This window comes from Lissotriton vulgaris, chromosome 6, assembly GCF_964263255.1.
Source record: "Lissotriton vulgaris chromosome 6, aLisVul1.2, whole genome shotgun sequence".
NCBI classification, from domain to species: domain Eukaryota; kingdom Metazoa; phylum Chordata; class Amphibia; order Caudata; family Salamandridae; genus Lissotriton; species Lissotriton vulgaris.
In genome coordinates this window covers 1,899,581,191-1,899,607,978 of record NC_141694.1, presented here as the reverse complement: position 1 = coordinate 1,899,607,978, position 26,788 = coordinate 1,899,581,191, and the positions used below count along the sequence as shown (strand labels likewise).

The 26,788-nt window shown below is 57.1% G+C and overlaps 1 protein-coding gene across 1 annotated transcript in view; it reads right to left on the bottom strand.

Annotated features, from left to right (window-relative positions):
* LOC147709835 (uncharacterized) overlaps positions 1-23,262 on the bottom strand; it is a 43,969-nt gene extending 20,707 nt beyond the window's left edge. The window contains exon 1 of the mRNA XM_086928283.1: positions 23,159-23,262. The gene's annotated coding sequence lies outside the window, so the exon portion shown is untranslated. The remainder of the gene's footprint in view (positions 1-23,158) is intronic.
* Between the last annotated feature and the right edge of the window lie 3,526 nt (positions 23,263-26,788).

Genomic DNA, 26,788 nt, shown 5'->3' with positions numbered 1-26,788 from the left:
TCCGCTTTAGAGACTTCCTGCTAAATCTGGCCCACGATGTCCCCCTGGCAGGGCACCTGGGACAGGATAAAACCTACAGCCGCCTAGTGACCCACTTCTTCTGGCCCAAAATGAGAAACGATGTGCACCAGCATTGCCGATCTTGCCCCACGTGCCAAGCCAGTGGAAAGAGCGGCCGCAAATTAAAGGCCCCCCTGCAACCCTTTCCAGTAGTCACGACCCCATTTGAGAGGGTCGGAATAGACATTGTGGGACCCCTGGACCCGCGTACAAGACAAGGCCATCGCTTCATCCTGGTACTAGTGGACCACGCCACCCGCTACCCTGAGGCTATTCCTCTCCGGACCGTGACAGCCCCAGTGGTCGGCCGGGCCCTGATGGGGATCTTCTCCCGTGTGGGGTTCCCCCGAGAAGTCGTCAGCGACAGAGGCACGAACTTTATCTCTAAATACATGAAGTCCCTCTGGCAACAGTGTGGGGTCACCTACCGCTTCATGACCCCCTATCACCCCCAAGGAAACGGACTTGTTGAGCGGTTCAATCGCACGCTAAAAGGGATGATCGGGGGATTGGAAGAGCCCCTCCGTCGCCAGTGGGACGTGCTGCTGCCGTGCCTCCTCTTCGCCTACCGGGAGGTCCCACAGAAGTCCCTAGGCTTCAGCCCATTCGAACTGCTATATGGGCACCCAGTGCGGGGGCCGCTCAGCCTGATCAAAGAAGGCTGGGAGATGCCTCCGGCCAAGAGTCCTCCAGATGTCTTCCGGTACCTCCTCACCCTCCGCAACCAGTCCCGGCGGTTCAGAGACCTAGCAAAAGCCAACCTAGAGGCCAGTCAAGAGGACATGAAGAAATGGTATGACCAGAACGCCTCATCCATTGAATTCGAGCCGGGGCAACAGGTCTGGGTAATGTCCCCCACAGAGCCATGCGCTCTCCAAGACAAATGGACGGGACCCTTCAAGGTAATCGAGCGCAAGGGTCCTGCCACCTATCTGATCGATATGGAGTCCTCCCGGAATCCACTCCGAGTCCTCCACACCAACAGACTGAAACCCCACTTTGCACGAACAGAACTCAGCCTCTTGATGGCCACAGACAATGGGGTTGAAGACGACTCCGAGCCTCTCCCTGACCTCTTGCGGACCCAGGAGCAAGACGGCTCCGTGGATGGGGTCCGACTCTCGGAGACCCTCACCCGAGAACAACGCCAAGAGTGCCAAGCCCTCCTGTCACGGTTCGCCAGTCTGTTCTCCCTCACCCCAGGTGTCACTTCCTGGTGTGTGCACGATGTGGACACCGGAGACAGCCCTCCTATCCGCCACCGGGCCTACCGCGTACCTGATCGGGTACGGGCCTGCATCCAGGCGGAAGTAGCTAAGATGCTCACGCTCGGGGTCATCGAGCCCTCAGACAGTCCATGGGCCAGCCCGGTCGTACTGGTCCCCAAAGCAGCCGCCCCCGGAACCACACCAGAACTCCGGTTCTGCGTCGACTACCGGGGCCTGAATGAAGTCACCAGAACGGACGCACACCCCATCCCCCGGGCAGATGAACTGGTCGACCGAATGGGCGCTGCCCGCTACCTCAGCATCTTCGACCTGACAGCAGGTTATTGGCAGATCGGCCTCACACCCCGAGCACAAGAACGTTCTGCCTTCTCCACCCCCGATGGCCACTATCATTTTACGGTCATGCCCTTCGGCATGAAAAATGCCCCAGCGACTTTCCAACGGCTCGTCAATCAGGTCCTGGCGGGGCTCGAAGAGTTCAGCGCCGCCTACCTGGACGACATCGCTGTGTACAGCCACCATTGGACCGAGCACCTCCACCACCTCCGAGCAGTGCTGCAAGCCCTTCAGCGAGCTGGCCTCACGATCAAGGCCAGCAAGTGCCAAATTGGACAAGGGTCGGTGACCTACCTCGGACACCAGGTGGGAAGCGGCCTAGTGGCCCCTCTACAGCTGAAAATTGCCGCCATCCAGAACTGGCAGCCCCCTATCACCCAAACCGAGGTGCGAGCCTTCCTGGGCCTCACGGGCTACTACCGAAGGTTCGTGAAAGACTATGGTACCATAGTGGGGCCTCTCACCGAACTCACGTCAAAGAATCAGCCCAAGAAGGTGAACTGGACCCCAGAGTGTCAAGCGGCATTCGAACAGTTGAAGGCCGCCATGTGTTCCGCTCCTGTGCTCCAGGCCCCAGACTACAGCCGGGAGTTCGTCGTCCAGACGGACGCCTCCGACCAGGGCATTGGGGCGGTCCTGTCTCAAGTGAACACCGAAGGCCTTGATCAACCGGTGGCCTTCATCAGCCGGAGACTCCTACCACGGGAGCAACGCTGGAGCACCATAGAGAGGGAAGCCTTCGCTGTGGTATGGGCCCTCAAGAAGCTCCGGCCCTACCTTTTTGGCACCCACTTTCGGGTACAGACTGACCACCGACCCCTGCAGTGGTTGATGCATATGCGGGGGGAAAACCCAAAATTGCTACGCTGGTCCATCTCCTTGCAAGGTATGGACTTCACAGTCGAACACCGGCCTGGGTCAGACCACGCCAACGCGGATGGCCTGTCCCGGTTTTTCCGCCTCGACGAGGAGAGTCCCCAAGAGGATGGGTAACTCTCCCCGCCTTCAGCTGGGGGGGACGCATGTTGGACAGGCCACATGACGGGCCGCTCTCCCCCGGCTCAACCAGGCCCGAGCCCAGACACGCAAGTACCACACACCACCATTGCACGTCCTCCGTCCCCTCAGGGACCCCTGCCCTCGAACATGTTAACCTCGTGGGTCCGATCCACTGCCGGCCCACGCGCCCAGCCCGGGCCGCCATCTTGGACACTTCACCACGAGGCCGCCTGGCCCCCGATCGACCTCAACCCTGGGCCTAGCCCGGCCTCAGACATTCCGGCACCACCCTCCACCCAGGAGGTGAGCGGGCTACTTGGCAAGTCAATGGGAGAAAGAGGTGCCGATGGCTCTCCCCCGCCCAGTGCCGCTCGCCCATCGCCTCCCCGGGCGCTGGCTCCACCCCCCTGCTGGGTGTCTGGACTCCCTCATCCCGGACCTCCCGACCTCCAAGTGCGAGGGTCCGGACATCAAAGCACGCCAGCCCTATAACTGGGGCAGCTCCAGAGCAGGAAGGCAGTTGTATCTTGGAGTCGAGAGACGTAAAGAGGAACTCATCCTGGACGGACTACTGGCGCTGCCGTAGCTCTGTCCTGTGCACCATCGTCCTGCCTGTTGGCGCTGCCACAGCCGTCGTAACCTTCATCCTTCATCGTCGTCGGGATCTGCTGGCGTGGCCGCGGACCGTTGTAACCGTCATCTTTCACCGGGACCTGCAGGCTCCGCCGCGGACCGTCGTCCTTCCTTCATCCATCTCGGGACCTGCTTGGCTCCTCCACGGCCCGATCATCTAGAACGCCGAGCTCGAGGATTGAGAGCTATTTTGTACTCATTGGTAACTAAGACTGTCCCGCTACCCTTTTCCTCAGCCAGAGATCAGAACCGAGGGGACCCCTGAGTCCAGACCTCCTTGTATCATATCAACGTAACCTAAGAATTGCATATAAAGTCTCGTTAACCTTCAATCTTGTGTGGTGTCCGTCTGTGGGGGGGAAGTTACTTGTCTGTACAGTCGTTGGAGACGGCTCTCCCTGGAGACCTCTCCCCGTAATCTCGGCCGACCCTCCCGGTCCGTCTAACAGTTGGTCACTTAAACTACTGTCCCACACCAACTAATGCAGATTCTGGTCTTTTGTTATGGTCCCCGGAGGTTGTGCGCTCCGTAATACCCTGGCGTACTCTGGCCGCGTCGATCGGAGAGGCCCTTTCAATTTGCAAGCGCCTCGCGGTGTGCAGAGTACGTCTCCAGTGGGTCTTCTGAGGTGTACGGGTCGTACCACTCTTGTACTGGCCGTACGCTGGATCGAACAGAAGGTTCCTGCCACAGTACGCGCCTCACGCTATCAGGCGTACAGCACTGGGAGGTAGGAGCGTACCCAAACTAGTGCAGGCGCACAGTGTCTACCGGGAAATAAGAACATTGCGGGCCCAGAGCCCGTGACAAGTACTGCGCTTAAAGTTGGGGTAGTTGCTTGTGCGCTCCGGCCTACGCGGTGACGTCAGGGGGACGAGTCGTACTCGCTGAGTACGCACCGGTGGGGGGAGCGTATCTTGGTGTCTTCTTGGAGCGCGCGATTTCCACAGGGCAGGCGTGGCACCGGGGCCTCCAGTACGGTCCGTATGGGAGGGGGTCCTTCGAGGTGCGGCGCGGCCCCTTCCGGAGGTCAGTGGGCAAAGCGGGGCGGCCGGGTATGATTCACGTATGGGCGTCCGTCCGAGGCTTAGGAATGCGCTCCGACCGGGATTCCGGCGGGAGGGGTGAGAGAGCACTCTGTGTGCTCCAATAGCGGGCGGGGTGGCAGAGGAGCAGGCGGCCTGGCCCAGCGAGGAGAGAGCGGCTCTACACGAGAGGGGCTCTCAGTGGGCAGGAAGGCGGCCAAGCTCCCGAGTACCACGGCCCTAGGAGAGGGCACCTTCTCAGCTCCGGCGGGAGGAAACACACGCTCAAGTTGCAGACGAGCCAAGGCACAATGAACCCACTGGTCCTGGGGTTCAATTCTCCTCTCCTTCCTCAGCAAGGCGCCACAGCAGGTCAGCCCTTCAGCTTCTTCTTGGTCCTTCTAGTTGGGCAGAGGTTCGTTGTGGGAAAACAGGATCTGATTTGTTAGGAGCTGGGCTCCTACATTTATAGTCAGTTTCTTTTGTTCTTATAGGCCAGGGGGGCCTTTGCATAGTCCATTTCATTCTCTGAGCACTTTGTTTTGATGTTCCTGGCTTCTTCTTTCAGTGTGGAGGGCAGGGACAGCAGACGCTCCGCAGGAGGTGGAGCCAGCATTGAGATGACAAGTCCAGTCAGGAGCACTCTGTTGACAGTCCTCCCTCTTCCTGGGCCAGGTGTCGGGCAGAGTCATCAGTCGTTCCCCAGAAGGGGGAGCCAGCATTGTGGTGGCAGAGCACAGCCCTATTCAGAGTCAAGGGGCACTCCCACCCCCCACTCTGGTGTAATCCCTCCATTCACCACCTGTCATCCCCAGCCCTGTCACTCACACAACCCAGACAGCAGATACACATCCTGGCAGAGGCGGGCAGAAATGGTTATGCAAGCAAAGGCTAACTTTCTAAAAGTAGCATTTGCAAACACAGGATATTAAAATAAACTTTACCAAAAGAAGTATTTCATTATTCTGAGTTCAGGCATACTAAACTTGACTTTCTACCATGCTCTCTGAGTCTGCTGGGATTATAGAGTGTAATAATTCCAGCAGCCCATTCTGGCCTATGGAGAGTAGGTAGCCTTACAATAGTGAAAAACGAAAATGGCTGTAATTCACTATTAAGACATGCCACATACATCAGGGCTTGTCCTACCTTATGCTTGCAATGCACCCTGCCCTAGGGCCTACCATAGGGGTGACTCACACGAAGTAAAGGGAAGGTTTAGAGGCTGGCAAGTGTGTGCACTTGCCCAGCCAGCATGACATTACCAGGCTGCACGCAGGTTCTGCAATGGCAGACCCTAGACATATTTTAAAAGGCTGCTTCTGTGGGTGGCGCAAGCAGCGCTGCAGGCCCACTAGCAGTGTTGGTATTTACAAGCCCTGGCACTCCTGGTGCACTTTATTGGGGACTGACAGTAAATCCAATGAGCCGATCATGGAAATCAATTAAAGGTACACTTTACAGTAGGGAGGGCATATGCACTTTAGAATTGGTCAGCAGTGGTAAAGTGCCCAGTCAATAAACCAACAAAAACAGGTCAGAGAGAATATTGGAGGAAGGCAAACAGTTTAGGGATGGCCCTGCCAAGATGGCCAAGTCCAACACAACCCCCTTCCAGCCAAAACACAGGGTAGACCAATCACTACCGTGATGGGCTTCCCTGCTTAGGGCGACAGAACATGGACCTGACCCGCAACAGCAGGGGCATATCTGCTTACGCATACGCCAATCTGAACCTATTTCAAATCCTCTGTCCATACTCTCAGGGTCCACCAAGCCAATCCATGGGGCACCCTTCTCTTCCTCTGTGGACACCACCTGTGCAGCCTCTAACCTTATCTTGCTCACAGGTGTGTCCCAACAGACAGTCATCAAATCACAGTGGCCACTGACAGTAGTCAGGGCTGAGACCCAGGCCTCATACCTCTCAGGGCTCTCAAACCTCTGTGGCCTCAGAGAGCGGGGGGCAGTAGCTTCAGGTGTTTGGCACCCTTTGTCCACTCTCCCTCCTCTCAGGTCAGGTATGGCATCCTGGCACTGACCCACCAGCCCCAGGCCTGTACCCGGCGGCTGGACCAAAGACTGGGGTTGGCTCTTCCACACCCAGTCCTCTTTCTTGGGGCTCTGTACCCTCTCACCTGGAGTGGTGCCCTCTTCCAGAATTGTCAGGGCACCTGGGGCAGTTGACTTGCACAATTCACCCTCCAGTTCAGGGGTGCTATCCTGCAACTGGGGTACCAGGTCAGGGGGGACACCCTGCACCTGGTCCTTAAACGTAGGATCTAAACCCTCTAGTTGAACCGGGGTCAAAGGTGAGGACTCCCTCCCTCTGCACCCCTTCCAGACAGCATTACCCTCCCACCTGGAGTGGCGCACAAAAAAGACAGACTGGTAGGGACAATGATTACATTGGTCCCACCCTCCAGGTCAGACAGCCTCTGAACCTGGCTTCCCAACTCAGGGACCCAACCCTGCAGTTTAACACTCACCTGGTGCACCAGGACTTCCTTGGGAGCACGCATCCCCCCCTGAGGGTAACACATACTTCCTGTGTTGTTTGACAGTCTGCCTGGCACCGATCTCCCGTCCCCTGCCCATCTGACAGTGCGCGAAGATCCCCCAGGACAGAAGTGGTGTGACCATGGTCACTTCCTGGGGACTTAGCCCTTCTAGCTGGCCCCTGACCCACTGGTTCTTCCACTGGGGACTCTTTCCCCCTCTCACCCCTCCATCTGGACTTCTGCACCCTCCCAACTGGAGTGGTACTGCCAGATACCAGAACTACTGGAGCTCTGCTTATAGAGTCTCCACGTTCTCTAGCCACTGGGAGATCCTCCTCAAATGGCCCACAAGTACAGCCTAGGCCCCCGGCCTGATGTTCCCTCAAGAAACCATCCAGGACCTGCGACTGGGTTTTGGGTACCTTGGGACAGAACCCACACTCACTCCTTCTCCTCTGAGACAGGACGTGAGCCCCTACACCCCTCCCACTACACTGAGACCTAGCTGGGCTACACTGAACCTCTTCCATCACACAGGACTGGAAGTTACCTGAGCCACTCTTGTTGGAATCACTCCCCAAAGCTGCTTCAGACCCTCTGGAATCCACCAAAGGGTCAGCCTCCAATGTGAGCTCCCTGGGGTCAGAGAACTCACTCTCAAACAGGTGTTGGCATAGCTCTGGAAAACAGGGACTTAAAATATGCTCTCCCAGAATTGGATCACACAGCCCCCTACAAGGGTTAACCAAACTATCCTTCACCTCACCATCCAGTGCCTCACACACATACTCCACACTACTCTCCTGAGACTGGCAAGACAGTATCTGACTATCTCTGTCCCACAACTCACACTCTCCTGGGTGGTCTCCATACTCACATCCCAGGACTTCAACGGTGGGGGATCCCCTCTCCCTGTACCTCTCATCTAGAGTCAGTAGAGTGTCCCTCCCACTACTAGGGCCATGAAGCCCTATGGCAGTTACCCTATTCCCTTCAGGGACGCTGCGCACTACTGGGGCTACCTCATGCCCTTGAACATCCTTGTGTATGTTAACCCCCTCCAAGTCAGGTGCCACATCTCTGGGTGTGTGTACTACTCTCTCAGCACTAGATACCTGAATGTTGCTGCCGCCATCTGAGCTGGAATCTGCCCCCAACTCAGCAAAGCTCAATCTCCGAGCTACAGACATTTCTTGTTGCTGGGCTGAAACCCTCCTCGCTTCAAGCCACTCGAGCTCCAAATCAAGTTTCCTCATTTTCAAGTCATGTTCCAATTGGAGCTTTTTTTTTCTTCCATTGCCAACTTTTGTTTTTCCATTTCCATCTGTCCATTCAATCTTGCCATCTCCATTTCATGTGCCCTGGTTGCTGCCCTGTCTGCCAACTCCTCTGGTGACAGACATCTGGTAGAAACACTGCTACCCAATGGAGAGGTTGAACCCCTCCCTTCGGGACCCAGTGGTCCCTCCAGCTGCTGTTCTGCATCCTCAAATTCACTCTCATTTCCAAGGGCATTCCTTGCCTCGATCCAGGCCCTCAGCGCCTTTTGGAACTGCTCCCTTCTGGAAAGTCTGGTCATGGAAATTTTGACATTTTTGCAGAAGCTCCTGAGCTGTTTGCTGGTGTAGTTTTCTAGGCTCTCCCAATTGCAGTTACTAGATGAAATGGATGCTACCTTTTCCATTCTCACTGAACCAGGCATGACTTTTCAAAAACACATGGAGATCTCTCAGCAACACTAAAAACAATAAATTTGTGGCTGCGTTATAGGTCTGCACTCACTATGTGGTGATCAATAATTTACTGTACATAAATCACAAATGCAAATTCGAAAATCCTCACCGCTGCCTCCAATGTTAGAATGGAGGGTCCCTGGTTGGCACAGGTATACACTTGTGACAAACAGGGACCCTCTCCTCTAGTCAGGGCAAAGGAACTACCCTGTAAGAATAACCCCTGCTCACCCTCTAGGTTGCGTGGCGCGAGCAGTCAAGACTAATCCCAAGAGCGTTTAGTTAGTTAAGCATTTATGATTACACACAGTAAATCCAATGATCCCCCACAAATGAACACCAGGCTGTAGATTGTATAAAAAATACGTAATCTTTATGTAAAAATATATGTAGGTAAGTAAAGTTATCACAAGAACTTCTATAACGTTTTAGAATTGAGGCCACAAGATTTAAAAATGGCAAGTGTTTCTTTAAAGTTCATAAAAATGCTTAATAGTTTGAGTTTGTCACTTAAACTACTGACCCACACCACCTAATGCAGATTCTGGTCTTTTGTTATGGTCCCCGGAGGTTGTGCGCTCCGTAATACCCTCGCATACTCTGGGTGCGTCGATCGGAGAGGCCCTTTCAATTTGCACGCGCCTCGCGGTGTGCGGAGTACGTCTCCGGCGGGTCTCCTGAGGTGTACGGGTCGAACAGAAAGGTCCTGCCACAGCGCGCCTCGCGCTATCAGGCCTACAACGCTGGGAGGCAGGAGCGTACCGAAACTAGTGCAGGCTCACAGTGTCTACGGGGAAATAAGAGCGTTGCGGGCCCCGAGCCCGTGACGAGTACTGCGCTTAAAGGGGGGGAAGTTTGTTGTGCGCTCCGGCCCACATGGCGACGTCAGGGGGACGAGTCGTACTCGCTGAGTACGCACCGGTGGGGGGAGCGTATTTTGGGGTTTTCTTGGAGCGGGCGATTTCCACAGGGTAGGCGCGGCACCGGGGCCTCAAGTACGGTCCATACAGGAGGGGGTCCTTCGAGGTGCGGCGCGGCCCCTTCCAGAGGTCAGAGGGCAAAGCGGGGCGGCCGTCTGAGGCTTAGGAATGCGCTCGGACCGGGATTCCGGCGGGAGGGGTGAGAGAGCACTCTGCGCGCTCCAATAGCGGGCCGGGTGGCAGAGGAGCAGGCGGTCTGGTCCAGCGAGGACAGAGCGGCTCTAAACGAGCGGGGCTCTCAGTGGGCAGGAAGGCAGCCAAGCTCCCGAGTACCATAGCCCTAGGAGGGGGCGAGGGGGCACCTTCTCAGCTCTGGCGGGAGGAAACACACGGCTCAAGTTGCAGACGAGCCAAGGCACAATGAACCCACTGGCCCTGGGGTTCAATTCAGGGGGCAAGCTCAGACAAGCCCTTGGAGATAGTTCTCAGCACAGCAAAGCAAAGTCTGGTCTTCTCCTCTCCTTCCTCAGCAAGGCGCCACAGCAGGTCAGCCCTTCAGCTTCTTCTTGGTCCTTCTAGTTGGGCAGAGGTTCGTTGCGGGAAAACAGGATCTGATTTGTTAGGAGCTGGGCTCCTACATTTATAGTGAGTTTCTTTTGTTCTTTCAGGCCAGGGGGGCCTTTGCATAGTGCATTTAATTCTCAGAGCACTTTGTTTTGCTGTTCCTGGCTTCTTCTTTCAGTGTGCGGGGCAGGGACAGCAGACGCTCCGCAGGAGGTGGAGCCAGCATTGAGATGACAAGAACAGTCAGGAGCACTCCGTTGACAGTCATCCCTCTTCCGGGGCCCGGTGTTGGGCAGAGTCATCAGTAGCTCCCCAGGAGTGGGAGCCAGCATTGTGGTGGCAGAGCACAGCCCTATTCAGAGTCAAGGGGCACTCCCACCACCCACTCTGGCGTAATCCCTCCATTCACCACCTGTCATCCCCAGCCCTGTCACTCACACAACCCAGACAGCAGATACAAATCCTGGCAGAGGCAGGCTGAAATGGTTAGGCAAGCAAAGGCTAACTTTCTAAAAGTAGCATTTGCAAACACAGGATATTAAAATAAACTTTACTAAAAGAAGTATTTTATTATTCTGAGTTCAGGAATACTAAACTTGACTTTCTACCATGCTGTCTGAGTCTGCTGGGATTGTAGAGTGTAATAATTCCAGCAGCCCATTCTGGCCTATGGAGAGTAGGTAGCCTTACAATAGTGAAAAACGAAAATGGCTGTAATTCACTATTAGGACATGCCACATACATCAGGGCTTGTCCTACCTTACACTTACAATGCACCCTGCCCTAGGGCCTAGCATAGGGGTGACTCACATGAAGTAAAGGGAAGGTTTAGAGGCTGGCAAGTGTGTGCACTTGCCCAGCCAGCATGACAGTACAAGGCTGCACGCAGGTTCTGCAATGGCAGACCTTAGACACATTTTAAAGGGCTGCTTCTCTGGGTGGCGCAACCAGCGCTGCAGGCCCACTAGCAGTATTGGTATTTACAAGCCCTGGCACTCCTGGTGCACTTTACTAGGGACTGACAGTAAATTCAATGAGCCAATCATGGAAATCAATTACAGGTACACTTTACAGTAGGGAGAGCATATGCACTTTAGCACTGGTCAGCAGTGGTAAAGTGTCCAGAGTCAGTAAACCAACAAAAACAGGTCAGAGAGAATATTAGAGAAAGGCAAAAAGTTCAGGGATGACCCTGCCAAGAGGGCCAAGTCCAACACACAGCTTTACCTCTGCACCACGCCTCCTGTTCTCCAGATCACCATCTGCCCCTCTCCACTATGAGGTCACACACAGCTTTACCTCTACACCGCCCCTTCTGCTCCCCAGATCACCCTCTGCCCCTCTAAACCCTGAGGTCACACACACAGCTTTACCTCTGTACCGCCCCACCTGCTCCCTGATCACCCTCTGCACCCTGAGGTCAAACACAGCTTTACCTCTGCACCACGCATCCTGCTCCCCAGATCACCCTCTGCCCCTCTCCAGCCTGAGGTCACACACAGCTTTACCTCTGCACCACCCCTCTTGCTCCCCAGATCACCCTCTGCCCCTCTCCAGCTTGAGGTCACACACAGCTTTACCTCTGCACCGCCCCCTCCTGCTCCCCAGATCACCCTCTGCACCCTAAGGTCACAAACAGCTTTACGTCTGCATCACCCCTTCTGCTCCCCAGATCACCCTCTGCCCGTCGAGGTGACACACAGCTTTACCTCTGCACTGCCCCCTCCTGCTCCCCAGATCACCCTCTGACCCTCTACACCATGAGGTCACACACAGCTTTACCTCTGCACCGCCCCCTCCTGCTCCCCAGATCACCCTCTGCCCCTCTGCACCCTGAGATCACACACAGCTTTACCTCCGCATCACCCCTCCTGCTCCCTAGATCACCCTCTGCCCCTCGAGGTCACACACAGCTTTACCCCTGCACCGCCCCTCCTGCTCCCTAGATCATCCTCTGCCCCTCGAGGTCACACACAGCTTTACCCCTGCACCGCCCCTCCTGCTCCCCAGATCACCCTCTGCCCCTCTCCACCCTGAGGTCACACACAGCTTTACCTCTGCATCGCCCCTCCTGCTCCCTAGATCACCCTCTGCCCCTTGAGGTCACACACATCTTTACCCCTGCACCGCCCCTCCTGCTCCCCAGATCACTCTCTGCCCCTCTCCACCCTGAGGTCACACACAGCTTTACCTCTGCATCGCCCCACCTGCTCCCTTGATCACGCTCTGCACCCCGAGGTCACACACAGCTTTACCTCTGCACCGCGCCTCCTGCTCCCCAGATCACCCTCCGCCCCTCTCCAGCCAGAAGTCACACACAGCTTTACCTCTGCACTGCCCCCTCTTGCTCCCCAGAGCACCCTCTGCCCCTCTCCAGCTTGATGTCACACACAGCTTTACCCCTGTACCGCCCTTCCCGCTCCCAAGATCACCCTCTGCCCCCTCCACCCTGAGGTCACGCACAGCTTTACCTCTGCAGTGCCTCTCTGGCTCCCCAGATCAGCATCTGCACCCTGAGGTCACACACTGCTTTACCTCTGTACCTCCCCTCTCGCTCCCCAGATCACCCTCTGCCCCTCTCCACCCTGAGGTCACACACAGCTTTTCCTTTGCATCACCCCTCCTGCTCCCCAGATCACCCACTGCCGGTCGAGGTGACACACAGCTTTACCTCTGCACCGCCCCCTCTTGCTCCCCAGAGCACCCTCTGCCCCTCTCCAGCTTGATGTCACACACAGATTTACCTCTGTACCGCCCCTCCCGCTCCCCAGATCACCCTCTGCCCCCTCCCCCCTGAGGTCACGCACAGCTTTACCTCTGCAGTGCCTCTCTGGCTCCCCAGATCAGCCTCTGCACCCTGAGGTCACACACAGCTTTACCTCTGTACCTCCCCTCTCGCTCCCCAGATCACCCTCTGCCCCTCTCCACCCTGAGGTCACACACAGCTTTACCTCTGCACAGCCCCTCCTGCTCCCCAGATCACCCTCTGCCCCTCTCCACCCTGATGTCACTCACAGCTTTACCTCTGCACTGCCCCACCTGCTCCCCTGATCACCCTCTGCACACTGAGGTCACACACAGCTTTACCTCTGCACCACGCCTCCTGCTCCCCAGATCATCCTCCACCAATCTCCGCCCTGAGGTTACACACAGCTTTACCTCTGCACCACCCCTCCTGCTCCCCAGATCAGCCTCTACCCCTCTCCAGCCTGATGTCACACACAGCTTTACCTCTGTACCGCCCCTCCCGCTCCCCAGATCACCCTCTGCACCCTGAGGTCACACACAGCTTTACCTCTGTACCGCCCCTCTCGCTCCCCAGATCACCCTCTGCCCCTCTCAACCATGAGGTGACACACAGCTTTACCTCTGCACCGCCCTCACCTGCTCCCAAGATTACTCTCTCCTCCTCTCCACCCTGAGGTCCCACTAAGCTTTACATCTGCACCACCCCTCCTGCTCCCCAGATCATCCTCTGCCCTTCTCCACCATGAGGTCACAAACAGCTTTACCTCTGCACCACCCCACCTGCTCCTCAGATCACCCTCTGCCCCTCTCCACCCTTGAGGTCACACACAGCTTTACCCCTGCACTGAACCCTCCTGCTCCCCAGATCACCCTCTGCCCCTCTGCACCCTCAGGTCACACACAGCTTTACCTCTGTACCGCCCCAACTGCTCCCCAGATCACCCTCTGCCCCTCTCTACCCTGAGGTCACACACAGCTTTACCTCTGCATCACCCCTCCTGCTCCCCAGATCACCCTTTGCCCCTCGAGGTCACACACAGCTTTACCTCTGCACTGCCCCCTCCTACTCCCCAGATCACCCTCGGCCCCTCTGCACCCTGAGGTTACACACAGCTTTACCTCTGCACTGCCCCCCTGCTCCCCAGATCACCCTCTGCCCTCTCCACTCTGAGGTCACACACAGCTTTACCTCTGCACCACCCCTCCTGCACCCCAGATCACCCTCTGCCCCTCTCCACCTGAGGTGACACACAGCTTTACCTCTGCACCACCCCACCTGTCCCCTGATCACCCTCCGCCCCTGTCAACCCTGAGGTCACACAGATTTACCTCTGCACTGCCCCTCCTGCTCCCCAGATCACCCTCCGCCACTCTCCACCCTGAGGCCACAAACAGCTTTCCCTCTGTACCGCCCTTCTCGCTCCCCAGATCACCCTCTGCCCCCTCCACCCTAAGTTCACACACAGCTTTACCTCTGCTCTGCCCCTCCTGCATCCCAGATCACCCTCTGCCTCTCTCCACCTGAGATCACATACAGCTTTACCTCAGCACCGCCCCTACTGCTCCCCAGATCACTCTCTGCCTCTCTCCACCTTGAGGTCACAAACAGCTTTACCTCTGCACTGCCCATTCCTGCTCCCCCGATCACCCTCTGCACCCTGAGATCACCTACAGCTTTACCTCTGCACCACCCCTCCTGCTCCCCAGATCACCCTCTGCCCCTCTCCACCCTGAGGTCACACACAGCTGTACCACTGCACCACCCCACCTTCTCCCCTTATCACCCTCTGCCCTCTCTACCCTGAGGTCACACACAGCTTTACCTCTGCACTCCCCCTCAGGCTCCCCAGATCCCCCTCTGCCCCTCTTTACCCTGAGATAACACACAGCTTTACCTCTGCACCGTCCCAACTACTCCCCTTATCACCCACTGCCCCTCTCTACCCTGAGGTCACACACAGCTTTACCTCTGCACCGCCCCACCTGCTCCCCTGATCACCCTCTGTACCCTGAGGTCACACACTGCTTTACTTCAGCACCACGCCTCCTGCTCCCCAGATCACCCTCCGCCCTGAGGTCACACCAGCTTTACTTCTGCACCACCCCCTCCTGGCCCCCAGATCACCCGCTGCCCTTCTCCAGCCTGAGGTCACGCACAGCTTTACCTCTGCATCACCTCTCCTGCTCCCCAGATCACGCTCTGCCCCTCTCCACCCTGAGGTGACACAGTTTTACCTCTGCACCACCCCTCCTGCTCCCCTGATCACCCTCTGCACCCTGAGGTCACACACAGCTTAACCTCTGCACTTCCTCACCTGCTCCCCAGATCACCCTCTGCCCCTGTCTACCCTGAGGTCACACACAGCTTTACCTTTGTATCACCCCTCCTGCTCCCCAGATCACCCTCACCCCTCGAAGTCACACATAGCTTTACCTCTGCACCGTCCCCTCCTGCTCCCCCGATCACCCTCTGCCCCTCTGCATCCCGAGGTCACACACAGCTTTACCTCTGGACCGCTCCCCCCTGCTCCCCAGATCACTCTCTGCCCCTCTCCACCCTGAAATCACACACAGCTTTACCTCTGCACCAGTCCTCCTCTCCAGATCACCCTCTGCCCCTCTGCACCCTGAGGTCACACTCAGCTTTACCTCTACACCACCCCATCTGTCCCCTGCTCCCCCTCTGCCCCTGTCCACACTGAGGTCATACACTGATTTACCTCTGCACCGCCCCTCCTGCTCCCCAGATCACCCTCTGCACCCTGAGGTCAAACACTGATTTACCTCTGCACCTCCCCTCCTGCTCCCCAGATGACCCTCCGCCACTCTCCACCCTGAGATCACACACAGCTTTACCTCTGCACCGCCCCTCCTGCTCCCCAAATCACCCTCTGCCCTCTCCACCCTGAGGTCACACACAGCTTTACCTCTGCACCGCCCCTCCTGCACCCCAGATCACCCTCTGGCCCTTTCCACCTGAGGTGACACACAGCTGTACCTCTGCACCACCCCACCTGTCCCCTGACCACCCTCTGCCACTGTCCACCCTTAGGTCACACGCAGATTTACCTCTGCATCGCCCCTCCTGCTCCCCAGATCACCCTTCGCCACTCTCCACCCTGAGGCCACACACAGCTTTACCTCTGCACCACTCCCTCCTGCTCCCCAGATCACCCTCTGCCCATCCACCCTAAGGTCACACACAACATTATCTCTGCACTGCCCCTCCTGCCTCCCAGATCACCCTCTGCCCCTCTCCACCCTGAGGTCACACACAGCTCTACCTCTACACCGCCCCCACCTGCTCCCGAGATCTCCCTCTGTCTTTCTCCACCCTGAGGTCACGCAGAGCTTTACCTCTGCATCACCTCTCCTGCTCCCCAGATCACGCTCTGCCCCTCTCCACCCTGAGGAGACACACAGTTTTACCTCTGCACCACCCCTCCTCTCCCCTGATCACCCTCTGCACCCTGAGGTCGCACACAGCTTTACCTCTGCACTGCCCCTCCTAATCCCCAGATCACCCTCTGCCCCTCTCCACTCTGAGGTCACACACAGCTTAACCTCTGCACTGCCTCACCTGCTCCCCAGATCACCCTCTGCCCCTGTCTACCCTGAGGTCACACACAGCTTTACCTTTGTATCACCCCTTCTGCTCCCCAGATCACCCTCACCCCTCGAGGTCACACATAGCTTTACCTCTGCACCGTCCCCTCCTGCTCCCCAGATCACCCTCTGCCCCTATGCAATCCGAGGTCACACACAGCTTTACCTCTGGACCGCTCCCCCCTGCTCCCCAGATCACTCTCTGCCCCTCTCCACCCTGAAGTCACACACAGCTTTACCTCTGCACCAGTCCTCCTCTCCAGATCACCCTCTGCCCCTCTGCACCCTGAGGTCACACTCAGCTTTACCTCTACACCACCCCATCTGTCCCCTGATCCCCCTCTGCCCCTGTCCACACTGAGGTCATACACTGATTTACCTCTGCATCGCCCCTCCTGCTCCCCAGATCACCCTCTGCCCATCCACCCTAAGGTCACACACAACATTATCTCTTCACTGCCCCTCCTGCATCCCAGTTCACCCTCTGCCCCTCTCCACCCTGAGGTCACACACAGCTCTACCTCTGTACCGCCCCCACCTGCTCCCGAGATCACCCTCTGCCTTTCTCCACCCTGAGGTCCCACACAGCTTTACCTCGGCACCGTCACTCCTGCTCCCCAGATCACCCTCTGGCCATCTCCCCCGAGGTCAAACACAGCTTTACCTCTGCATTGCCCCTCCTGCTCTCCAGATCACCCTCCGCCCCTCTCCACCCTGAGGTCACCAACAGGTTTACATCTGCACCGCCTCCTCTAGCTCCCGAGATCACCCTCTGCTCCTTGAGGTCACACACAGCTTTACCCCTGCACCTCCCCTCCTGCTCCCCAGATCACCCTCTGCCCCTCTAAACCCTGAGGTCACACACACAGCTTTACCTCTGTACCGCCCCACCTGCTCCCCTGATCACCCTCTGCACCCTGAGGTGAAACACAGCTTTACCTCTGCACCACTCCTCCTTCTCCACAGATCACCCTCCGCCCCTCTCCAGCCTGAGGTCACACACAGCTTTACCTCTGCACCGCCCCCTCCTGCTCCCCAGATCACCCTCTGCACCCTAAGGTCTCAAACAGCTTTACCTCTGCACCACCCCTCTTGCTCCCCAGATCACCCTCTGCCCCTCTCCAGCTTGAGGTCACACACAGCTTTACCTCTGCACCGCCCCCTCCTGCTCCCCAGATCACCCTCTGCACACTAAGGTCACAAACAGCTTTACGTCTGCATCACCCCTTCTGCTCCCCAGATCACCCTCTGCCCGTCGAGGTGACACACAGCTTTACCTCTGCACTGCCCCCTCCTGCTCCCCAGATCACCCACTGCACCTCTCCACCCTGAGGTCACACACAGCTTTACCTCTGCATCGCCCCTCCTGCTCCCTAGATCACCCTCTGCCCCTCGAGGTCACACACAGCTTTACCTCTGCACCGCCCCCTCCTGCTCCCAGATCACCCTCTGCACCTCTCCACCCTGAGGTCACACACAGCTTTACCTCTGCATCGCCCCTCCTGCTCCCTAGATCACCCTCTGCCCCTCGAGGTCACACACAGCTTTACCCCTGCACCGCCCCTCCTGCTCCCCAGATCACTCTCTGCCCCTCTCCACCCTGAGGTCACACACAGCTTTACCTCTGCACCGCCCCACCTGCTCCCTTGATCACCCTCTGCACCCTGAGGTCACACACAGCTTTACCTCTGCACCGCGCCTCCTGCTCCCCAGATCAGCCTCCGCCCCTCTCCAGCCAGACGTCACACACAGCTTTACCTCTGCACCGCCCCCTCCTGCTCCCCGGATCACCCTCTGCACCCTAAGGTCACAAACAGCTTTACCTCTGCACCACCCCTCTTGCTCCCCAGAGAACCCTCTGCCCCTCTCCAGCTTGATGTCACACAAAGCTTTACCTCTGCACCGTCCCCTCCTGCTCCCCAGATCACCCTCTGCCCCTCTGCAACCTGAGGTCACACACAGCTTTACCTCTGGGCTGCTCCCCCCTGCTCCCCAGATCACCCTCTGCCCCTCTCCACCCTGAAGTCACACACAGCTTTACCTCTGCACCAGTCCTCCTCTCCAGATCACCCTCTGCACCCTGAGGTCACACACAGCTTTACCTCTACACCACCCCATCTGTCCCCTGATCCCCCTCTGCCCCTGTCCACACTGAGTTCATACACTCATTTACCTTTGCACCACCCCTCCTGCTCCCCAGATCACCCTCTGCACCCTGAGGTCACACACTGATTTACCTCTGCACCTCCCCTCCTGCTCCCCAGATGACCCTCCGCCACTCTCCACCCTGATATCACACACAGCTTTACCTCTGCACCGCCCCTCCTGCTCCCAAATCACCCTCTACCCTCTACACCCTGAGGTCACACACAGCTTTACCTCTGCACCGCCCCTCCTGCACCCCAGATCACCCTCTGGCCCTCTCTACCTGAGGTGACACACAGCTGTACCTCTGCACCACCCCACCTGTCCCCTGACCACCCTCTGTCCCTGTCCACCCTGAGGTCACACGCAGATTTACCTCTGCATCGCCCCTCCTGCTCCCCAGATCACCCTTCGCCACTCTCCACCCTGAGGCCACACTCAGCTTTACCTCTGCACCGCTCCCTCCTGCTCCCAAGATCACCCTCTCCACCCTGAGGTCACACACAACATTATCTCTGCACTGCCCCTCCTGCATCCCAGATCACCCTTCGCCACTCTCCACCCTGAGGTCACACACAGCTCTACCTCTTCACCGCCCCCACCTGCTCCCGAGATCAACCTCTGCCTTTCTCCGCCCTAAGGTCCCACACAGCTTTACCTCGGTACCGTCACTCCTGCTCCCCAGATCACCCTCTGCCCCTCTCCTCCCTGAGGTCACACACAGCTTTACCTCTGCACCACCCCTCCTGGTCCCCAGATCACCCTCTGGCCATCTGCCCCGAGGTCACACACAGCTTCACCTCTGCATTGCCCCTCCTGCTCTCCAGATCACCCTCTGCCCCTCTCCACCCTAAGGTCACACACAGCTTTACCTCTGCACCACGCCTCATGCTCCCCAGATCACCCTCCGCCCCTCTCCACCCTGAGGTCACCAACAGCTTTACCTCTGCACCGCCCCCTCTGGCTCCCGAGATCACCCTCTGCTCCTTGAGGTCACACACAGCTTTACCCCTGCACCGCCCCTCCTGCTCCCCAGATCACCCTCTGCCCCTCTAAACCCTGAGGTCACACACACAGCTTTACCTCTGTACCGCCCCACCTGCTCCCTGATCACCCTCTGCACCCTGAGGTCAAACACAGCTTTACCTCTGCACCACGCATCCTGCTCCCCAGATCACCCTCCGCCCCTCTCCAGCCTGAGGTCACACACAGCTTTACCTCTGCACCACCCCTCTTGCTCCCCAGATCACCCTCTGCCCCTCTCCAGCTTGAGGTCACACACAGCTTTACCTCTGCACCGCCCCCTCCTGCTCCCCAGATCACCCTCTGCACCCTAAGGTCACAAACAGCTTTACGTCTGCATCACCCCTTCTGCTCCCCAGATCACCCTCTGCCCGTCTAAGTGACACACAGCTTTACCTCTGCACTGCCCCCTCCTGCTCCCTAGATCATCCTCCGACCCTCTGCACCCTGAGGTCACACACAGCTTTACCTCTGCACTGCCCCCTCCTGCTCCCTAGATCACCCTCTGCCCCTCGAGGTCACACACAGCTTTACACCTGCACCGCCCCTCCTGCTCCCCAGATCACCCTCTGCCCCTCTCCACCCTGAGGTCACACACAGCTTTACCCCTGCACCGCCCCTCCTGCTCCCTAGATCACCCTCTGCCCCTCGAGGTCACACACAGCTTTACCCCTGCACCGCCCCTCCTGTTCCCTAGATCACCCTCTGCCCCTCGAGGTCACACACAGCTTTACCCCTGCACCGCCCCTCCTGCTCCCCAGATAACCCTCTGCCCCTCTCCACCCTGAGGTCACACACAGCTTTACCTCTGCATCGCCCCTCCTGCTCCCTAGATCACCCTCTGCCCCTTGAGGTCACACACAGCTTTACCCCTTCACCGCCCCTCCTGCTCCCCAGATCACTCTCTGCCCCTCTCCACCCTGAGGTCACACACAGCTTTACCTCTGCACCGCCCCACCTGCTCCCTTGATCACCCTCTGCACCCCGAGGTCACACACAGCTTTACCTCTGCACCGCGCCTCCTGCTCCCCAGATCACCCTCCGCCCCTCTCCAGCCAGAAGTCACACACAGCTTTACCTCTGCACCGCCCCCTCTCGCTCCCCAGAGCACCCTCTGCCGCTCTCCAGCTTGATGTCACACACAGCTTTACCTCTGTACCGCCCCTCCCGCTCCCCAGATCACCCTCTGCCCCCTCCACCCTGAGGTCACGCACAGCTTTACCTCTGCAGCGCCTCTCCGGCTCCCGAGATCGGCCTCTGCACCCTGAGGTCACACACAGCTTTACCTCTGTACCTCCCCTCTCGCTCCCCAGATCACCCTCTGCCCCTCTCCACCCTGAGGTCACACACAGCTTTTCCTTTGCATCACCCCTCCTGCTCCCCAGATCACCCACTGCCGGTCGAGGTGACACACAGCTTTACCTCTGCACTGCCCCCTCCTGCACCCCAGATCACCCTCTGCCCCTCTGCACCTCTGCACCCTGAGGTCACACACAGCTTTACCTCTGCACTGCCACACCTGCTCCCCTGATCACCTTCAGCACACTGAGGTCACAAACAGCTTTACCTCTGCACCACGCCTCCTGCTCCCCAGATCATCCTCCGCCAATCTCCGCCCTGAGGTTACACACAGCTTTACCTCTGCACCACCCCTCCTGCTCCCCAGATCAGCCTCCGCCAATCTCCGCCCTGAGGTTACACACAGCTTTACCTCTGCACCGCCCCTCTTGCTCCCCAGATCACCCTCTGCACCCTGAGGTCACACACAGCTTTACCTCTGTACCGTCCCTCTCGCTCCCAGATCACCCTCTGCCCCTCTCCACCATGAGGTGACACACAGCTTTACCTCTGCACCGCCCTCACCTGCTCCCAAGATTACCCTCTCCTCCTCTCCACCATGAGGTCCCACACAGCTTTACATCTGCACCACCCCTCCTGCTCCCCAGATCATCCTCTGCCCTTCTCCACCATGAGGTCACAAACAGGTTTACCTCTGCACCACCCCACCTGCTCCTCAGATCACCCTCTGCTCCTCTCCACCCTCGAGGTCACACACAGCTTTACCCCTGCACTGAACCCTCCTGCTCCCCAGATCACCCTCTGCACCCTCAGGTCACACACAGCTTTACCTCTGTACCGCCCCAACTGCTCCCCAGATCACCCTCTGCCCCTCTCTACCCTGAGGTCACACACAGGTTTACCTCTGCATCACCCCTCCTGCTCCCCAGATCACCCTCTGCCCCTCGAGGTCACACACAGCTTTACCTCTGCACTGCCCCCTCCTACTCCCCAGATCACCATCGGCCCCTCTGCACCCTGAGGTTACACACAGCTTTACCTCTGCACTGCCCCTCCTGCTCCCCAGATCACCCTCTGCCCTCTCCACTCTGAGGTCACACACAGCTTTACCTCTGCACCACCCCTCCTGTCCCCTGATCACCCTCTGCCCCTGTCAACCCTGAGGTCACACAGATTTACCTCTGCACTGCCCCTCCTGCTCCCCAGATCACCCCCCGCCACTCTCCACCCTGAGGCCACACACAGCTTTCCCTCTGTACCGCCCCTCCCGCTCCCCAGATCACCCTCTGCCCCCTCCACCCTAAGTTCACACACAGCTTTACCTCTGCACTGCCCCTCCTGCACCCTAGATCACCCTCTGCCTCTCTCCACCTGAGATCACATACAGCTTTACCTCAGCACCGCCCCTACTGCTCCCCAGATCACTCTCTGCCTCTCTCCACCTTAAGGTCACAAACAGCTTTACCTCTGCACCACCCACTCCTGCTCCCCCGATCACCCTCTGCACCCTGAGATCACCTACAGCTTTACCTCTGCACCGCCCCTTCTGCTCCCCAGATCACCCTCTGCCCCTCTCCACCCGGAGGTCACACACAGCTTTACCTCTGCACCACCCCACCTACTCCCCTTATCACCCTCTGCCCCTCTCTACCCTGAGGTCACACACAGCTTTACCTCTGCACTCCCCCTCCTGCTCCCCAGATCCCCCTCTTCCCCTCTCCACCCTGAGATCACACACAGCTTTACCTCTGCACTGTCCCAACTACTCCCCTTATCACCCACTGCCCCTCTCTACCCTGAGGTCACACACAGCTTTACCTCTGCACCGCCCCACCTGCTCACCCTCTGTACCCTGAGGTCACACACTGCTTTACTTCAGCACCACGCCTCCTGCTCCCCAGATAACCCTCTGCCCTTCTCCGGCCTGAGGTCACACCCAGCTTTACCTCTGCACTGCCCCTCCTGCTCTCCAGATCACCCTCTGCTCCTCTCCACCCTGAGGTCACGCACAGCTTTACCTCTGCATCACCTCTCCTGCTCTCCAGTTAAAGCTCTGCCCCTCTCCACCGTGAGGTGACACACAGTTTTACCTCTGCACCGCCCCACCTGCACCCGATCACCCTCTGCCCCTCTCCACCATGAGGTCACATACAATTTTACCTCAGCACCACCCCCTCCTGCTCCCCAGATCACCCTCTGCCTCTCTCCACATTGAGGCCACAAACAGCTTTACCTTTGCACCCCCCTCCTGATCTCCCCTTGCCCCTTCCCCCCAGGGGCCCCATAGAACCCTTCACCGCTGCCCCCCCTCTCGGGTGTCCAGTGACTCCCCTCACCTCAGTCTGGGTATGGTTCATCTCTCACTGGTGGTCGTGAAATCCCATAAACACAGACAGTGGTGACGCTCCGTCTGCAGCAAACCCCGGGGTCAGGGTCGGCTTACAGGGTAGCACACTGGTCGCACTGCGCATGCGCATACCCCTAAACGTCGGGCTCGGGTCCAAAGTAGTAGCTGAACATCCGCGCATGCGCCGTTGTAAACACGAACTTTTTTAACGCGTGGCTGGAGTTCAGCGCATGCGCAGGTCTACGCCTCTACTACGCTCTCTTGTCCCGTAAGTCCGTAGCCAGTGCTTTGCGTATGCGCACATCTGCATTAGGGCTTCCGGAAGTGACGGCCCTTCGACCTGCACCTCAGCCAGGAAGTGTGACCCCGAGCTGCAGCCCCGGGGGCGCCTCGAAGCGGAGGCTTCACCTCCAGGCGCTGTGAGGCTTGGTGAGACAGAGGGGAGGCTGAGGGGGGAGGGGGTGAGTCCCCGCTGGAGAATGGGGGGAGGGCTCAGTTTACTGGCAGTGTTCACCCCGCATCAAACAGCGCAGAGGGTCACGGGGCCTCTATCCCGCCCCGCACTGTGCAGATTGATCTATCACGATCTCGAGCCTTTACATGAGCGCCGGTCACGTTACACAAGGACACCAGGAGGTGAAGTGATTTGCCCAGAATCACAGGCTGCAGAGGCGACGCCGAGACTCGAACCAGATCCAGAGTCTGCAGCTCTGGCCGTCAGGCCACATCCGTGCGGCATTTGGCACCCTGACCACAGATGCAAACATCTGGGGAGGCACAGACCACTGTCCCTTCTAATGACAGGAAGCTCAGGAGGCAGGAGATCAGCTCCAGCTCTGCTGCCTCGAGCAGGAAGCACAGAAGGAAGGAGCTCCAGGAGGAGATCAGCAGACATGCCAACCCTCCCGATTCAGGCATGAGACTTTCGATTTGAAGGCTAGTCTCCCGCCTCCCGATTCCTACAAGCAAAAACACGATTCGTCAGGGGTTTCAGCTGACATGGCTTGGTATTGTGTAAAGTGCTAATTCTTGCAACAAAGAGTGGCGATGCAGGGGCTCTCGAAGGGGTGAATAACCAACAAAGTGTCATTAACTTGGGAATCGTCTTTTATAAACCTGCGAAGTACTAGGGGGGGCTGTATCAGCCCGGGCTGCCACAGGAGGGTGGGGGGTGCATGCACTGCCAACAACCTGCCAGGCCAGTGCCCAGCACTTCCATCACCCTCTTTGCCTGCCATTGCGCTCCATGCTTCTTAAAGATAAGAAAAAAATGTGCATTTGCGTTTCAAATTTCCGATTCTGCAGCAGCCACTTCCAAAGCCCATACATGCCAGAAACCCAATTCAAGGCCCCATTCTCCCGTTTTTTTTTTTTTTAAATCTCCCACTTTGCTCTCCTGAAATGTTGGCATGTATGGATCAGGTCCAGCTCTGCAGCCTCGGGCGGGATTCACAGAAGGAAGGAGCTCCAGGAGGAGATCAGGTCCAGCTCTGCAACCTCGAGCAGGAAGCGCAGAAGGAAGGAGCTCCAGGAGATCAGCTCCAGCTCTGCAGCCTTGAGCAGGAAGCACAGAAGGAAGAGCTCCAGGAGGAGATCAGCTCCAGCTCTGCAGCCTCGGGCATGAAGCACAGAAGGAAGGAACTCCATAGGAGATCAGCTCCAGCTCTGCAGCCTCAGGCAGGAAGCACAGAAGGAAGGAGCCCAAGGAGGAGATAAATCCCAGCTCTGCAGCCTCGAACCGGAAGCACAGAAGGAAGGAGCTCCAGGAGGAAATCAGCTCCAGCTCTGCAGCCTCAGACAGGAAGTACATAAGGAAGGAGCTCCAGGAGGAGATCAGGTCCAGCTCTGCATGCTCGAGCAGGAAGTATAGAAGGAAGGAGATCCAGGAGGAGATCAGCTCTGCAGCCTCAGGCGGGAAGCACAGAAGGAAGGAACTCCAGGTTAGCGCTCTATAGTTCCCGCACGTTCCCCTTTTCCTCGCCCACATAAAACTCCGGATGCAGAGACTGCCCATCCGGTAATGTGTTTGTGGGAAGAGTGCTGACAGAGGGCTGGGGTTTGTTAGCTGTTATTTTAAAATTGTATTGAATTTGATGGACTTTTATCTGTTTTTAATCACCTCGTCGCTAGTTACTGTGTAATTGCGGTGCCCGCCTGTCAGAGAGGACCCGCACAGAAGTTAGCGCTCTAGTTGCCGCACTGCCCCCTTCCCCCTCACCTACATAAAACCCCGGATGCAGAGACCGTGCAGCCAAAGGCAAGCCCGTCAGCGCCTGGAGCGCGACTAGCGCCAGAACCCCTGCCTATATGGGCCACCGATACATTCGAAGCGAACTCATCAGTCTTAATACGGGTGAGTGCCCTCATCCCATATTGAAGCTGGATATAACAACTGTAGCCCCACCCGGTGCAATATGTGTGGACTAACGGCCCTAAGTTTAAGCATAAAACGTACAAGCAGGGATAGGGAGGGTATCCTGCCTCCCAACACAAAGGACAACAATGCCACCCAGAACACTAAGTGTTCCCTACCTACTGTCACAACGTAAGATTCCTCTAATAAAACCCCCAAATCCTTAAGTTGCATCTTACTCCATACCAGATCGATGGTCAAACACACCATGACTTAGAGTGTTTGATTCTAGCAGAACATCCAGACCTGTTTTTTCTTACTGAAACGTGGGCCACTGAAGCCAATGAGTCAGACTGGAATGCTGCAGTAGCGGCAGGCTATTTGCTGCCAATCGTGTTAGGGTAGGAGCATAAAGGGGGGGAGGGATAGCATTAATCCATAGATCCTGTTATTCGGTGAGATTCATGTCAGAACCAACTCTGGATACGGAGGCAATCTCATCCAGTATTAAAAATAACCATGAACTTTTCCCGGGGTTACTTATCTGTAGACCCTCGGGCTCCCGAACTTCCTTTATCAAATCCCTACAGACTTATCTGTAATCATGTTTAGACACTGTTTCCTTGATGGTGTTAGGTGATTTTAACTTTCATTGAGAAGCCAAGAATAATCTTGATACACTACATCTGACAAATAGCCTAGCTAGTTTTGGGCTGAAGGAGATTGTTATAGAGCCTACACAACAAGCAGGCCACACGCTAGATGCTATCTTCACCAACAATGAATATATTGAAGTAAAAACTGTTCAGCCATTACTTTGGTCCGACCACTCCACAGTTTACTTTGTTGTTAGAATTACTCCAACTAACACTGGTCATAGGAACAGACCAGTGCTGCTTAAAACGCGCTCCTGGAAATCTGTACAACAAAACAAACTGATCATAGCGCTGCAGGAGGAGCCTCCAATCCTGACTGATCCCAATGTGGCAGCGACCAATTTTGACAATTGGCTGAGCCAGGTAGCAAACAGGTTGGTGTCGGAAACTACTAAGCAATCAAGAAGTAGGCAAGTATCATCCCCTTGGTATTCAGCCGAGCTTAAACAAATAAAAATTAAATGCAGGCATAAGGATTACATCTGGAGATCCGAATACAGTATGGCACATAGGAAAGACTACTGTCTAGCTTTCAAGGAATGTAAGACTGCTGTAAAACAGCCTATTTTACATCCAAAATTCAGGAGGCCTCAAATACTTCGAAGGAGTT